Source organism: Acinonyx jubatus, chromosome B1, assembly GCF_027475565.1.
Source record: "Acinonyx jubatus isolate Ajub_Pintada_27869175 chromosome B1, VMU_Ajub_asm_v1.0, whole genome shotgun sequence".
Lineage (NCBI taxonomy): Eukaryota > Metazoa > Chordata > Mammalia > Carnivora > Felidae > Acinonyx > Acinonyx jubatus.
The window spans coordinates 14,295,303-14,312,004 of record NC_069382.1 but is presented as its reverse complement, the minus strand read 5'-3'; the positions used below and the strand labels follow the sequence as shown (position 1 = coordinate 14,312,004).

At 45.5% G+C, this 16,702-nt stretch overlaps 1 protein-coding gene across 3 annotated transcripts in view; it reads right to left on the bottom strand.

The window, feature by feature from the left end:
* STOX2 (storkhead box 2) overlaps window positions 1-16,702 on the bottom strand; it is a 269,212-nt gene that overhangs the window by 124,657 nt on the left and 127,853 nt on the right. The gene's annotated exons all lie outside the window — the stretch shown is intronic.

Genomic DNA, 16,702 nt, shown 5'->3' with positions numbered 1-16,702 from the left:
CAGTGAAAACCCACACTGTACCCCAGATGGATTGTAACGGATGGATCTTTTTTCCAACATGTGGCTTCCTGTAATTTAAGGAAATGTTATACATGAACAATTAAAATCATATATCAAAAAAGAAGCAAAGCCCCAATAGTTTCCTATTCTATCAAATTACAAAAATTGGAAAGGGAAAAAAAAAAAGGTCCCAGATTATGGAAATTCCAGACTCTATTTAAGAATAAGTACTTTGGGGCGCCTGGGTGGCTCAGTCGGTTAAGTGTCCGACTTCAGCTCAGGTCACCATCTCGCGGTCCGTGAGTTCGAGCCCCGCGTCGGGCTCTGGGCTGATGGCTCAGAGCCTGGAGCCTGCTTCCAGTTCTGTGTCTCCCTCTCTCTCTGTCCCTCCCCCGTTCATGCTCTGTCTCTCTCTGTCTCAAAAATAAATAAACGTTAAAAAAAAAAAAGAATAAGTACTTCAACTTACAGCAAAATATAGGACTTCTAGGTAATAGCACGTAATGACGACTAACAACATTTTCAACCCTAATATAGACTGAAAAACACACAGATGCGATTATTTAATACATTCTGCTAAGTCCACTTGAAATATTGTTTCGAGTTGAAGTAATTGGGCTTATGGATAAAAATCTTCAATCTTCCTATGATTCTTTGTTTGGTATTTTCAAGGTGCTGTGGACCCTCTAGTTCAAACACAAAGGATTAGTTATAACCTAAAAATCATTTGCAGCCGCTTTCATTAGAGTTACCGTATTATTTATTATTCCATGAGGACACTTTTTAAAGTAAAAGGGACGCTATTAATTAGACTAGGACAAAACACTTAAACCAATGCCCTCCTGGGCAAACAGGGACATCTGGTCACCCTACTTTCAGGAAGGTCAGTCAAAAAATGTTAAGTTGTGCTCTATAAGAGCCCATAAATAAATAAATCTAAAGTGGGGGGACAAGTAGAGTCTCCAGGACGGTCAGTTATTTGTAAATGTAAAATAAAAGTATATTTGTAATTTGTAAAGTATATTTGTAAAAATGGTGAGGATCCGAAGGCCTGTAGCAAAAGTTTAGTTTGGGCCAAGATGTAGATTGAATCAGCTCTGCTATGACCCCATTTACCAAAAAACATAATGGCAACTGGCTCAGGTGACTGGCACATGATGGCAAATGCTCCTTGAGAAGGGAACGTGAACCCAGCACATTCCCGGATTTTCCTCTCTGGCTCTCTCCCGCTTCCCACAGAGAATGAGGGGCTGTGTTAAGACACCAGTGGTGGCTCCCTGTGGGCCACCAACTTGAGGAGACTGGCAGCAGAGGACAGGGACAGAATGCCACATTTCCTAACATTTTACACGTGGAACGTGCTTTGGCACACAAATGAGACTACGTGCGACGGTCGAACCCTGGCCTCAGCCTACATTCGGGCTTCGTGCGGACGCATCTCTGTGCCAGTCAGGAAACTTCACCTGTCTATCAAGGTGGCTTCTCAAAAGAAAGGAGAGAAAATACCCCAGAAGTGGGAAAAGGCCGAACCCAAATTCGAGGCTACCAGAAAGAGACCGAAGGCAATGAAGGAAAGAGAATATTGAGCCCAGAGATAAGAAAGGGTCACAGTTTTGCGGCACGGTTTTCTTCCAAAATCTCAAGGACTTATTTCCAGAGGATATCTGATCTTGCTTCCTAGCTCCAGACACTGTGTTTTAAACATCTCCAAGTCCTTGGAAGCAAGCCTTCTACGGAATTTTCCAGACCCATTATACAATTTTAAACCTACATTATGTAAGTTTTAGGCATAAGAGAACCCATCCATGTTTGGTATTAACAAATAAATGTCTCCGGAGTCATCACCCATATGCTAATGAATTGGTGGCTCTCCAAGTGTGATCTTTTAAATTTAGATGCTGTAATGAGTGAAAAATAACTGCTTGGGGTGAGAGGCCAAATTCGCCCTATGTATGCATCAATTATGAGAAGATATCCAGTGGGCTTCCACATGTCATTACAGATTGCTGTAACCCCCACCACAACCCCAGCCACCAAAACATAAAAGCTTAAGAGAAAGTGATTCTGTGCACTTGTCAGAGTTCATACATGATGCGAGTTCAAGAACGCAGCACTGGACTGTACCCAGGAAATCGGGACAATGGGTCCCCGCGGTGTGCAGCTGAAGGTTGCTGAGACACGAGAATGGAGGGGAGAGGCCTTGAGCCATCTCGAGGGCATGGTTTCCCGGATCCCCTCTTTGGAATTTTGCCAGGGCAAGGATTTCCCTGCAAGGATTTTGCCAAGGCAGCATGGTTTAGGAGCTACAAGGAACTTTCTGGAATTCATAGGTCAGTGTCCAAATCCCGGTATCTCCACTTCCCAGCCGGGTGACTGTTTTTCCTCAGCTCTTCCTCTGTAATGTGCGGGGGAAACAAAGGCGCCAATCTCATGGGGTTATTCAGAGGATTCAGTGAGATACACATCAAGAGCCTAGAATAGTGCCTGCCCATTCATTAGTGCTCAGTAAATGCTAATTTAATGATTTTTAATTGACACCCTACACCTGGTCCGGGGCTGGACACAGAGACAACTTCTGCCCGCCAAGGCAAGGGGTCGATCCCTGGAAAGCTCACAAAGCTCTTTACTGTGCCACATTAGATCATCAAAGTGCCCTCTGTCCTCTTCATTCCATCGCTTCCTCTCGTTCTACTCTTTCTGTGATTACCCTATTTTAGCAAACATTCTCAATTTAAAAAAAAAAATCTAAAGTGAACCACTATCTCCATATTCTCCCCAACAACACAAAGACCCGAGAATGATTCAACGCTGTCAAAACACATATTGGCTCCCAGGGTATTGTTGTTACTTCTTTTCCTTTCTTCCCTTCCTTCCTTCTTTTTCCCTCCTCCTGCTTCATTTTCCTCCCTCTTCCCATCTTCTTCCCTCCCTCCCCCTCTTTCCTTCTTTCCCTTTTTTCTTTCCTTCTTTCTTCCTTCCTCCCTCCCTCTCCCTCCCCATCCATCCTTCCTTCCTTCCTTTTTTCCTTCCTTGCTGCCTTCCCTCCTGCCTTCCTTCCTTCTTCTTCCCTCCCTCCTTCCCTCTCTTCCTCCCCCTTTCTCTTTCTCTCTTTTTTCCCTCCATCTTGTTATTGCTGTTTTAAATAGTCAGACCTTGTTGCAGTTGGCCCTGTCTACCAGTTTCCTTGCACAGCATGAACAAACCAGTTCCCTTGGGTCTGAGTTGCTAGTTTCATGGTGGATGGAGATCTCTGTTTTAGGAGATTAAAGAGCCAAGAAATACGATGAAATATTTCACCTGGAAATTTATAGATTTATTTTTTCTAATCTGGGGCTTTCCAGGATAGAGAGTCAGCTATATTGCTTGAAATGGAAGCAAGCAGTTCACTTTTCTTTTCTTTTCTTTCTTTCTTTCTTTTTTTTTCTTTTGTGGTCTCTAAACAGGAAGAATCCCTTAGTATTTATAAAATCTGATTTTTTTCACACACATGAAAAAGAAAAATAGAGGGGTAAAACACACACACACACACACACACACACACACACTCATGGAACAAAAGTTCCCAGGCACCCTTTAGTATTTTCACAATAAGTCACAATGAGATATACTATGGTTATGGTTCTCGCTCCTTGTCTCCGTTTGCCTCTCAGTGGGCTCAAGGCAACATGGCCCACTCTGACACCTACGGAGAGGGCAGCCCTTACCAGGCACAGCGTGGCAAGGCTTGGGGAGCTGGGGTGGGGTGATGGAAGGCACGCTAAGATGGCAATCGGGGTTCTGAAGCTCATGGCTTGCTTCTGCCACTAACTCTGCTTGGCTTCTTTAGCAAGCATCACTTAACTTCTCTGAGCCTGTGCTTTCTCACCCAACAACCTCAGCGAGGTTCTGGGAAAGATCAGGGCTCTGGGCGGGACAGCGAGTGTAGGGAAAGAACACTAGAACAGACATATGGAAACTTGAGTCCTACGCCAGGCTTTCACGTTCCCCATAACAGTCAGATCACAAAGCCTCTATGAGTAGACATCTTCATTTAGGAAAGGCGGGGAGCGTGTTAGAAGCTGCCAGGCCCCCTTCCTGGCTTGAGCTCCATCGCACGTTCTTACCATGAGATGATTAATATGAACATGCTCTGAGGTCTATATAAGCACTGTATCTCTATACAGAGGAGTTGATTAGGGCTGGAGTTAACAATAAATAAATGGTAAGTCATTTGTCTATTTCTTTGTGATTTCGAGATAATAATACAGAAGGTTATGGTAAAATTTTACTTTGAAACAACAGGAATAGTAAAAAGGAATTCTTAGGAGCCCAGAATTGCTATGTATGATCTGACTGGTTCTGCCAGAGCAATGCTTAACACAGAATTTGAAGTCAGATCTCAGTTAAGTCCTGTCTCTGCCTCTCACTACTTCTGTGTCCCTGGACAACTTATTTAATCTCTGTAAGCCTCGGCCGTCTCATCTTTAAAATGAGAACAATATTACGTTAGTGGTGAATTTAAAGAAGATAATAAATGTGGGGCGCCTGGGTGGCTCAGTCGGTTGAGTGTCTGACTCTTGATTTCAGCTCAGGTCACGATCCCAGGGTCGTGGGATCGAGCCCCGCCTTGGGCTCTGTGCTGATACTGGAGCCTGCTTGAGGTTCTTTCTCTCTCCTTCTGACCCTCTCCCCAGCTCATTCTCTAAAATAAAAACAAAATAAGATAAAATAAAAATTTCAAGATAATAAATGTGAAGCATTTGGCTCAGGCTTACACTCAGGAAGTCCCTGCCATTGAAGATGAGCAAATGAGGCAAAACTTAGTCAAGTCAAGGATTTCCATTTAGTATTTATTTGGTTAATACCTTAAGTCTTCGGGGGGGAAGATAAGCTTGTTTTATCTACCAAAGAGAATAGAAAAACAGAAGTAGCAACCTGGCTCTACTCTGGCATCTGCTCAGGGAAAAGAAAATTTGCCGGGGGCGGGGGGAGAACATACCCACCAAACGAGACACCCAAGAATTCTGCCATCTTCCCCACGATCCTCCACATCTGCACAAACCACTCAACAACACCGCCCGAGTCAGGAACTCCCACCCCCCGGGGTCCAGCCAGGGCACAGCTCACTTTCTTCCATCCCCTTGGTACAGCTCTTGGCCACTCTCCCATACAGAGCAGATTTGGACACCACTGGGGTTCCAAAGAGGAAGGGAGTAAACTTTTAGAAAGAATGATTCCTGTCAGTAAAACATGATAGGATAGAAAGTGTAATACTCAAAGCCCTCCACAGCCTGGGTCCGTGAATTCAAGAGATTTTCATCTTAGGCGACACAATGGCACGGTCCCATGAGCCTCTGCACCTCCTCAGCTGTAGGGCTCCAACCTCCACAAGCCCTACTCACTGCCCAGTGCCGTGCACATATACTTCACGCTGCCGCCAGAGACGGTCTACACTGTTGCGCACTCAACGTGGATCCTAAACCCATACTCTCAGTCTGCCTGGTGTTTTCTCTTCCCTTCTGTCTTTGGTTCTTGGCCAGATCCCCCCGTTGGGAAGTCGCCTATGTGTTGGCTTGTGTTTCTAACCATGGTCTGCCTCCCCTTCAGGGTTCGTGGGTGCTGCCCTAACACCCTCCTTCACCTCCAACTGCAACCCGGTCCGGTCGTTGGCTTCCCTGTCGATTCCAACTTTACCTAACACGTGGCAGAAGTAGGGCAGGTACCAGACAGTTAGGCACAGAATATGGCATCCAAATATACAGGCAAAGGGTAAAGGCACTGGAGGGGTTAAGGGTGGGAACAAATGTAAAGGTAGGGTGGTGTTTCTTCCACAATACAGGGGGGTGGTGATTTCACTTCCAGACCAGGGAAAGCTGAAAGGAAGCAGCGTATTTTTATCAAACAAGGAAGACTTAAAGGAAAAGGCAGGAAAAGTGAGAGGGGTTAGGGGGCTGAGAGGAGAAGACTATCTCTGGGATACGGAGCTTGTGCAAGGGACCTGTTGACAAGAGTGAAGGGAAAGAGGCGGGGGTGGGGAAGCGCAGTGAGTGGTGTGCCTGGGCTCACAGCGAACCCAGCAGGTGCCCCGCACTCCCGTGCACGTCCCCGCCAGCACGGAGGTCCTCTGCTTCTAAGTTGTGGCAACGCTGGAAAAAGGAAAGCCCACCTTCGCAAAGGGCTCACATCCATCAAGCATTTTCACGTTTACTGTTTTGTTTGTTTGCTTAAGGAAAGAATTTGTACTCGTTTGCAAGGGCTCCCGTAACAAAATACCACAAACCGAGTGGCTTAACCAACTGAAATTATCTCCCAGGTCTGGAGGCCAGAAGTCCAAGATCAAGGCATTGGCAGTGTTGGCTCCTATGGAGGGCCGCGAGGAAGAACGCATTCCAGGCCCCTCTCCCAGCTTCTGGTGGTTTCCTGGCAACTGTTGGCATTCCGTGGCTGGGGCATCGCCCCTACCTTCACGTGGCATCCTCCTTGTGTGTGTATCTGTGTCCAACTTGCTCCTTTTCATAAGGACCCCAGTCATTTAGGATTGGGGGCCACCTACCTGTGACCTCATCCTAACTAATTACATCTCCAACAACCCTAGTTCCACAGGAGGTCATATTCTGAGGTCTTAGAGACCTCAACACATGACTTTTGGGGGGGAGGGCACAATTCAACACATAACTGTGTTTTTGATGACAATCCTTTGACATTCCCTCAAAGTCCTAAACCAAAGCTAGTCATGAAGAAGAAGGGGGGAAAAAAAAAGATAACCCAACAATGCTTCAAGTACTGCTCTGGCAGTTTATAACAGCAAAACTTGCCTTTTGGGTCAACCTGTGCATATCACTTACTCAGGGAAGAAGTCACGTTGTTTGCTGTGTTCTAGAGAAAGGGAGCGTTTGCCCCTTTTCCTTGCATAAAACCGAAAGAGTTCAAGGAACAAAGTGGTAAATCACTCTGCTTTCCAGTCACTGGCCTAACTGCAGGATTTGAGCACTATCCAAAAAAAATAAAGTGGGAGATAGGGGTGGGAAAAAAAAGTAGCACTCGAGATGTTTAACTCTCATTAACAGGAGCAAGAAACTGTCTCATTCCTTTGCAGACTTTGTGAACCTCTAGCTTCCTCCGTGCCAAGCCCCAGGGCCCATAAATAAGCAAGTCAGAATAAGAACGAACCACGGGACTGGCAAAGAGCTGGCGAGAGAACACATCCAGATCCCAATTAGGCCGTGCTGTCTCAGGCAGACCTCTGTCTCGGCAGTCAGACCTCCCCAAGGCCTCCTCCTCAGGGTCCGCGGAGGCCAGGAGGACACAGACAGGACAGGGCCTCAACAGTACCTGGGATCCAGAGAGGCCGTCGGTGCAGAAGCTGGAGCCAGCCGGCCCAGGTAAAATGCACTGGGCCACTGATGGATGACTCCTGCGTGGGTCCCTTGTGCCTTAATTTCCTCAACTGTAAAACAGGGATAATAATGGAACTCTCACATCTGCTGTAAGGGTGAAATAGATGAGTGCACATGAACTGCTTAGAACCCTGCCTGATAAAGAATTAAGCATTGTAAATATCAGCTACTATTATCACTGCTTGAGGGGCAGAGTCTAAGGGGAGGTTCTTGCTTGGAGCCTTGAATCCGCATCCTTCGAAAAACGAAGCTGTCTCAGGAATAATAAAGAATAATGGAGGTCTCCAGCACCATATTTTTCTCCCACGGGGTAGAAGGATACGGACGGGTCTAAGATATTCGCCTACCATTCTAAGGTATTAAGAAGAGCCTGGGTTTGGGAGCTTGGATCTAATATTTATTAGATGCATAACCTTGAGCAAAGTCCAAAATCTTTGCTAAGCCGCCATTTCCTTCAAGGGAACAGTGGGAAAAATAGCTTCCTCCTAATGTGGTGTAAAGAACAAACATGAAAATATAGGTAAAGGGCTCAGCAGGTGCCTGCTAATAACTCCGTACGCGTCCAATCAGCAGCAGCAGTGCGTCTGACCATAAAGGGGGGAAAGCAGGTGGATCCAGAGCCTCAACTAGCTTCTACGGTGCCTCTGTGACAACTGGTGGGGGAGACTGTCCTGTCTCAGGACACCACGTTACTTCATCTCCCCCCCCCCCCCCCCCCCGCCAAAATGAAACCCTCGTAGTTAAACCATCCTGGTGCCGGGCGGGTCTGCAGAATGGTATGAGCTGATGTGCCACAGGAAAGGATTCTCCACACGGGAGAGGGAGGAGGAGGGGAAGGGGGGAGGGGAAAGGGGGAGGGAGGGAGTTGTCGTTAAGGACTGTCCTGTGTTCAACTGATGGGTGTCAGCGCTCAAGACCTGCTGTCAGAGGGTAAAAGGGCATCTGAGAGAGACAGCTGGAAGAGAAAGACGGCCGCTGCTTGTCCTCTCCTGTGTATCTCGCCCCGCTAACACCTGCCTCACCCGGGGCTGGGTCTGTCTTCATTCTACACGTGGGAAGCACTGTGACACAGTGCTCACTGCTGCAGACACACCCTGACTGCCCAGGCCTTAGCTCTTCCCCTCCCCTTCTCCTGGGTCCGAATGTACCCCAAGGACTCACAGACAGGCAGCAGGATTTACTCACCAAGTCTGTGTTACTGAAAAATCCAGGTGGCCCCCATTGCAAACAGTCCATTCACAAAGCATCTCTTAAGGGGTACCTGGGTGGCTCAGTCGGTTGAGCGTCGGCTTCAGCTCAGGTCATGATCTCGTGGTTCGTGAGTTCGAGCCCTGCACTGGGCTCTTTGCTGACAGCGCAGAGCCTGGAGCCTGCTTCAGATCCTCTGTTTCCCTCTCTCTCTGCCCCTCCCTCCCTCTCTCTCTCAAAAATAAAAATAAACATTTAAAGCAAAATAAAACATGGGTGCCTGGGTAGCTCAGTAGGTTAAGCATCCGACCTCAGGCTCAGGTCATCATCCCGCCATTCCCAAGTTTGAGCCCCGCGTCAGGCTGTGTGCTGACAGCTCAGAGCCTGCACCCTTTTTCGGATCCTGTGTCTCCCTCTCTTTCTTTGCCCCTCCCACCAGCCCTGCCCCCATCGTATTCGGTCTCTCTCTCTCAAAAATAAATAAACACCAAAAAAAATATTACAAAGCAAAGCAAAACCAAACGAAACCACAAAGCATCTCTTAAGTACGAGGCCCATCTCCAAAGATGCTTTCTGGCCCTTATTCCATTCTTTCTGCCCTGCAACATCCAACCTTCATGACGCTTATCTTGCATAAGAGTCAAGCAACCATCTGAAACCCCAGCACACCCTCTAGCCTCCATACACTTTGGGACCCCCTCCTTCTGTCCCCTAGTCCTTATTCACTTCTAGAATCTTCTGTGTCCATCCTGCCGCCTGGAGCCGGATCTCTGGGCTGGGGAAGTTCACTCCCTCTGGCCGGCGGTCTCGGATGACAGGAGCCGAGGAGACAGGTAGACGTTGGAACCCTTACGGCAGTTTCCACGCAAACGTTGTCACAAAGGGGGCTGAGGTTCCCTTTGCAGGGTGCGCTCTATTAGTCTGGGCCCTTGGCAATTGGCCAATTGTGATAAATAAACTTTAAACAAATAGGCGACATTAAAGGTGGGCTAATTCCTTCAGTCAGAGTTGCACAGCAACAGGTTTAAAGAGCAGGGCTTTGGATAAATGAAGTATTGGCAGTGGGTCGGGGTGGGGGGGGGAGATACACAAATTTTACTCACCCATCAGGCTGGAGGTCCACATTGTTTACCTTCCAGAAGCTGGGGCGTCTCCTCTCCCTCCCTTAGCACCACTAACAAGGCAAATACGAGGCCGCGGGCCCAGGGCAGCTCCCCCGGATGGAAGAGACTCATTTGTCTCCCGCACAAGAACTAGCATGGCCATAACTCCAACAGGGCCGAGAGGCCTGGACAGGAGCTGCGGATCCCAGAGCACAGGTCCTGGAGACCCAAGAGTTCGGGCCTGCTCACCAACACCTGGTCCAGCTACAGAACCTGTCAACTGCATAATCCCTCTCTCTCTCTTTGTTTCCCTGAGACCCTGGTGTTTCTGAGACCAGCCAAAACCAGTGGCAGGGAGAAAAAACACACAACAACAACAACAAACACTGTGTGAAAGGTTGTGGGGAGGCTGGTAACCTTGAGGGGACAGTGAGAGACAAAACCATAAGCAAATCACAAGTGTGTCTGTGGCTCTGATCACCCCAGGACAGTGGTTTTCATTCCCTCCTGGAAGTCCGCCTGACCTACATCGAGCAAGTCTAAAACTGGCTTCAGATCACACCTCTTCTCTGTCAGCTTTCAGGGGTCCGGTGACAGCGGCAGGCTCCTGGGCACACACTGTCCCCTCTGCAGTGGCTGTTTCTCTGGCTCAGACACACACACACACACACACACACACACACACACACACACACACACACTGCGGTGTCCAGGTTCATGACTGCTGCGTTCAGGAAAACCCTGCTTCCTGCTTCTCACTCCCAGGACCCGACTCTCCCTAACTTTTCTCTAAGGAAGAAAACGTCTGGTTTCAGCCAGCCTGACAAAATTCATAGCTTTCTCATTACACAAGACGGGCAAGGAGGAAATTTTTGTTTTGTATTCCATATCCTGTAACACAGAATTCCAGGCCAGTCTGGATATATTACTGAGATGGGACATCCATTCAAAACCTGCTCTTGGCTTCTATCACTAAAGAGATTTAAACGAAGTCGAAGAAATGAGAAATGCAGTTATCAACCATGATCCCCTAAAGCTTCAACCCGTCTCCCCTAAAATGCTTCCCTGGAATATAGCTTGCAGAGAACAGAACACGTCTCTAACCATAAAACATTTTATATCCTGATCCTGGGAGACTGGACCTCTAGGAGCTCAAGCCATTCACATCTGTGGACGTGAAGGAAAAACCCGTTACAGACCCACCACCAGAAATAACCACAACCTTCCCTTTTTCTGTGGCGATGAGTTTCTTCAATCTACTGGTACTTAACTCAAAGCGATATGAAAATAGCTGCAATGTCTTTGGAAAACGTCGTATTAAAATGGACTATTTTAGGTAGAAAGGAGAATTAAAACACTCCCAAATCAAATGAATAATCTAGCGAATTCCTCCAAGATTGTAAAGTCATGGCACGGTTTATCAGTGATATTGAGAGTCCTTTACCAGCTCCTCTCTCTTTTCATTGACTTAAAACACCCACCATCCTTAACAGTTTGTTTCTCCTTTCAAAGAAAAAACATATTTGAAAATAAAATGGTCATAGGGTATTTATGACAGAGTCTTTAAAGGGCTCTAGGATATTTTGTGACTTCACGGAACCACTGCTAATTTATTTAAGTTAGTAATAACATTGTGATGATGTTTTTTTTTAAAGCACCTTAATCTTGTGGAGATTCATGCTGAAATATTTATGGGGAAAATAATACGATGTCTGGGTTTGCTTCAAAATAAGCTAAGTGGGAGAGTATGTAGGGACATAAATGAAACAAGGTGAATCATAAGCTGAGAATCGTGGAAGGTGACTATGGGTTTGTGTTTCTATTCTCTCTACTTTTATATACATCAGACATTGAACATATTAAAAAAAAAGCTCACAACTATATAAAATGGTCTAAGTTTTATCATCTCCAACAATGACACACATTCCTTGAGACATTTTCCTCTTGATTCTGGACAGAGGTGAAAAATAATCACTAAATCCCACATGGAAATAAGTGACCGAAAATACTGGGGCAGGATATGGGTTCTAGCCTGGGCTTTGTCACTTACCAGCTCTGTGACCTTGAGCCAGTCTCCTGACTTCCACAGGTTTGTTGCTTCATTTCTAAGACAAATGGGTCAAGCCCGAGAAGTTTTCCAAGGTGTTTTCCAGCTATAAGATTCTATGAAATATGAAGCCCACTTAAAAATACGCAGCAAAATATGTCAGACAAGCAGTTTAAAGTGCAACCCAGGCATAGTAAATCCCAACAGCTGCTAAAACTCTACAGTACATTTGCTCAACTACAAAAACTAAGCATTCCACCTAAATGTTGGAAGAAAGATATTTTCTGACATTGACCAAAGTCTTGGCTTTGTTCCTCTTTATGCAGCCAGAAGTATACTCCAGAATCCGGATAGAATGAAGTGATAGAATTTAATTGAATTAGGTTTCGCTGAACTCTTGCAATATCCCAGGATTAACTGACCCACTGGGACGTGAGAAAGAGTTTTATGTCTGGGAAATTCCCTGTTTTCTCTTTTATAATTGCTTTAAAAAGTGGGAGCCCAGCACTCAGGAACCCATAAAGATCAATGTGTATGCAGAGTAAAGGGTCAATGAATAGAAAACTCCATATACAGAAAAACAAAGACTCTAACTCGGATCAAGGGAATAGCATTTCATCTCAGGGATTCAGTTTCCCAAATTCCATTTTGGGAGTCCTTATAAAGAAAGAACAGGCCAGGATCTGTTTTAGAACAAACATTTTCACTGTAATTTTTCAGAACAGTGAGTTGAGTATTTATGTACATTAGAACTGAGGTCCTAATATCTGTCACTTACCCATACTTCTCACATAACACTGTTGGTCACAAAGCATATTATGAAGTGGTGCTTTAGCTGGGGCCCTCATCACTGTACTTAATTCAGTTCTAGGTCAGTTCAAGATCCAACCAGTGGAAATAAGGTATTTTAAAGTTACTGGTTCAAATTAGTTCTACTCTAGAATGGAGGGTGTCTAAAGATGTCTCGATCAGAAATAATTTTGGTCATTATTCGTCAGCATTACGGAGCCACACAGAGGATGGCTCAGATGCCACACAGAATGAAATCAGACAGAAATTTTAAACTGCAGTATGAAACAGGCTTGAGTGGAAATGCGAATAGCATAATGAAACACAGAAAAATTATTCTTTCTGTGCATTTCTGCCTAAAAATCATCGTATACAGAGATTCCAATAACTTCATCAGGTTTTTCTATGTATCCCCAGCGAGAAATTCATGTTGAATTCTAGTTTTCAGAAACCAATGATTTCGTTTAGTCATTTACCTGAACCCAAAGATGTGCCACAGTGACATTCTCCCAGTTTGCTGACCAAGCCTTTGCTTGTTCTCAATGATTGGGCCTAAGATTTCACCTCCCTCTTGGTATCTGAGGTTGTACTTCTTTCCTGGACAATCTCTGAGCGTATAGGCAACTTCAGCAGTCCCTGGAGCTCAGAGATGACACTTTACTTCAGTCTCATTGAAGGCAGAAAGGCTCTGGAAGGGACCTGAGCCAGCAACAGTATCTCTTGTCATATTAGGAGAACGTTTTCACGTCCATTCTTTTGCTAGGTATCTGAAGCACGAATCATCCAACCAATGAGACAAAGCTGATTGCCATACACAGTATTCTAAATTTTAAATATCCAACAATAACATATATTCCTTGGAAAAGTTTCCTCCTGAGAGTTTTTACACAGATTTTAAACAGCCACTAAATCTTATTCAGAAAGGAGTTACCAGCCAAAATGATTACCCTGCAGTGTTCTTTATCTGTCAGAGGTAAGACCCCCCCCCCAAATCTCACGCACTGGTTGCTCAAATACTAAAACGAGAGGAAAATAATGAATAGCGATCTGTCCAATCTTTCTGCTCTCTCTTTCACAACCTTTTCGAACGTCTCCTTCCTCTTCTTTCCGTCTCGTCGCTAGTGGCATAGACCTCCAACTTAAGTCTAACCTAAGCGTTTCGGTTTTATCTTTTCCATCTTCCCGGCCTCCGGACACACTTTTTCATTTAACGTAGATGACAAAATTACCGGTGTTCCTGATCTGGCCATGACATTCGCTTTTTAAAATTCTAACCGTATCTTTCAATCCCTCTGCAAAATTAACACAAGCTTTGGTCCTCCCCACTGAGACCTTTGGCCTGGTCAGTTGGATGAAGAAACTGAGGCAGCGAACGTTTTTTTCCGCAAGGCTCTGCAGCTCATTGGCGGCACACGGTAGGACGAGGCCCCAGGTCTCCGACCACGGAGTCAGCTCTATTTCTGCCATATGACACACGCCAGCCCTTTTCCACAGCCTCGCCTCCCAGGCTTCTCAAGTATAACCGATTCCTGCTCTATCTACCTCCAAAGCCTCCTGTGAAGCCGGTCATAGACCTAAAACAGTCCCTGCTCTCCTCCCAGCAACAGCAAACCAGCCACACCACTTGTAACTCCTAAAACGGTGCCCAGATTCCTCCAAGGTAACAGATGCAGCTGTTCACGACTGTTGCCCATGAGAACGTAGTTGAGATGTAGCTCACTCTGACTTGTGGCTACACAAGCCTTCCTACATAGTTGCCATTAGAAGAGAAAACTAAGTGTAGCCCGCTGTCCAGCCACTTCTTTTTTTTTTTTTTTAACGTTTATTTATTTTGAAAGAGACAGAGAGCAAGCGGGAAAAGGGCAGAGAGAGAGAGAGAGGAGAAAGAGAGAGAGAGAGAGAGAGAGAGAGAGAGAGAGAGAGAGAGAGAGACAGACCAAAGCAGGCTCCGTGCCATCAGCGGAGAGCGCGACACAGGACTCGAACTCACAAACCGTGAGATCGTGACCTGAGACGAAACCAAGAGTTGGATGCTTCACTGACTGAGCCTCCCGGGCGCCTCTGTCCAGCCACTTTCTGAACTTACCCAAGATGTACAAGACCTTGTGAAACCACGCTGAAGTTCTGTGGCTCCCTCCACGGCATGCTTCTGGGGGATTTTTATTCTGAGGAGATACTGCGTAACACATCCGAGCATGACATATTGGCTGAGAGCAGGAAGGTGTGTGAATGTTATGTGCGGAGCGTGCGTTGGTGGGGAAGATAGGGACGGTGAGAGGTAGGGTGGGCAGGTGCTATTTTAGGGAGGGGGCTCTTGGGCAAAGGGTCCATGGAGGCTGGGCTAAGGCTGCTTGATGTCACTGCAACTCATTTATACCAACCACCCCCCATGCACATATATACCCTTCAAACGCTAAACTAACGACACACAGAAGATAATTTGAGCGAGTTTTCTGGCTTTTTATCTTTTACAGAAACAGGCTGCGAGCACATGACATTGATCTGTAAGTGCCAAGTCCTTCCGTTACTCCAACTATTTTTTTTTAATCACAGATCCCACTGTGCAGATCTCAACATAGTTTAGAAACTCAAAAAAAAAAAAAAAAATCTATCAATGAGTAAAGAACGAATCCAGAAAGTGGAGTTTTCATTGTAACTCTTTGGGACAAAGAAAAATAAAGCGAAACAAAAAAACTCAGCTGGCCCCTTACTGGCTACTCTCTGTGTTCCTAATCTCAATACAAAGGTGAGGATTAAAAGCATCCGCATTGAAAATACCCTGCAGTGTCTGCTTTGAAGTCTAATGAGGACAACAGCTAAAATCTTTGGCAACTTTTGAGAAGGCAGAGTTCTTCAAAATCCTTTGAAATGTTAAATACTAAATCGAAGAGGTCTCTATAGAGGAAACTTTTTCATAAAAGGTGCACAAAGAACATGCTTTTTAAATTCATACTCATTCAGTTTTCTTCCAACACCAGAACTGTGTGTGTGCTCCAAATTAGCTATTGTCTGCAATTCTAATTCAGAAGTTAAATCAGGAACCAACTTTCCCGGATCGAATAAGCCCCAGGAAACCACTGTGAAAACACAATAATGGGTCTTCATGAAGTGACAAATATCTCTTATCCTGAAACTGCTCTCACTTTTTATGGCCACTGAAGATCGAAGAAACAGTCTTTCCCAAAAACAACTAAAAAAAAATAAATACATAAAACGCAACGCATCAACATGAGGCAGAATTCTAAGGCCCGCATTGTAGTCTCTTTCCTGGAAATTCTACAGGTGGTACCGTGAGGGGGCAGGGCCACTGAATCTGAGAGTATTGCCAGCAAGGCCAGGCCATTGCCAGAGTTACAAAAAAGAAGGCTGAACTGTACAGCTCTCTGGGGATACAGCTCCCCTGGGTGCAAAGCACAGCTCTTTCCATCTTCCTGCCAAGTGGCCTTGGCTGGTTTCTTAAGCTTCTCTGCAACTCAGTCTCCTCATCTAAAACACTCAAGTGATAATCTTGCCTCAAAATACTGTTATCAGGACTTAACACGATACATTATGGGAAAGGGTGAAGCACAGTGTGGCATCTGATAGGTGCTTAGAATTCTTAGTAGAGTTAAAAAACAAAACAAAACAAAACAAAACAACCCTATCGTCATACACAGGTTTCTACACATCCTACTGGGCTGCCCAGAGAATTCAAAACATTCCAACCCAAATCACAAGCCTTATCGTCTCCTTTCATCAAAATTAATTTTCCTATGTTTGACCTATTCATTATTTCAGACAGTAAATTAATGTAAAGTCTGGATTCATGTTGGCACACCAGTGAGCATTGGTGTTTTCCCCTACTCTGAAATATTTCAGCAGGACCTTCCCCGAGATGATGTTCTGCTCTGCCATTTTTCCCACCACAGTATTTGGGGTCTTGTGAAAATGCAGACCCTGTAGACTAGGGTGTGGGTCTGAGACTCTTCATTTTTCTCAGGCTCCCACGAGAGGCTGATCGGCTGGTCCCCAGATCACATTTGGAATGACTGGATTCTAGTTCAGGGTAATAAGAATCAAAGACTCATGGAACTTTGAGCTACAAGAGAACTCCGAGATTGTTTTTCATCCCAAAGATGGAAAACTGGTCACATTCAACTCACACATCAATGCGGGTTTGGGGTTTTGTGTTTTGTTTTGTTATTTTGTCGTTTTGTGTG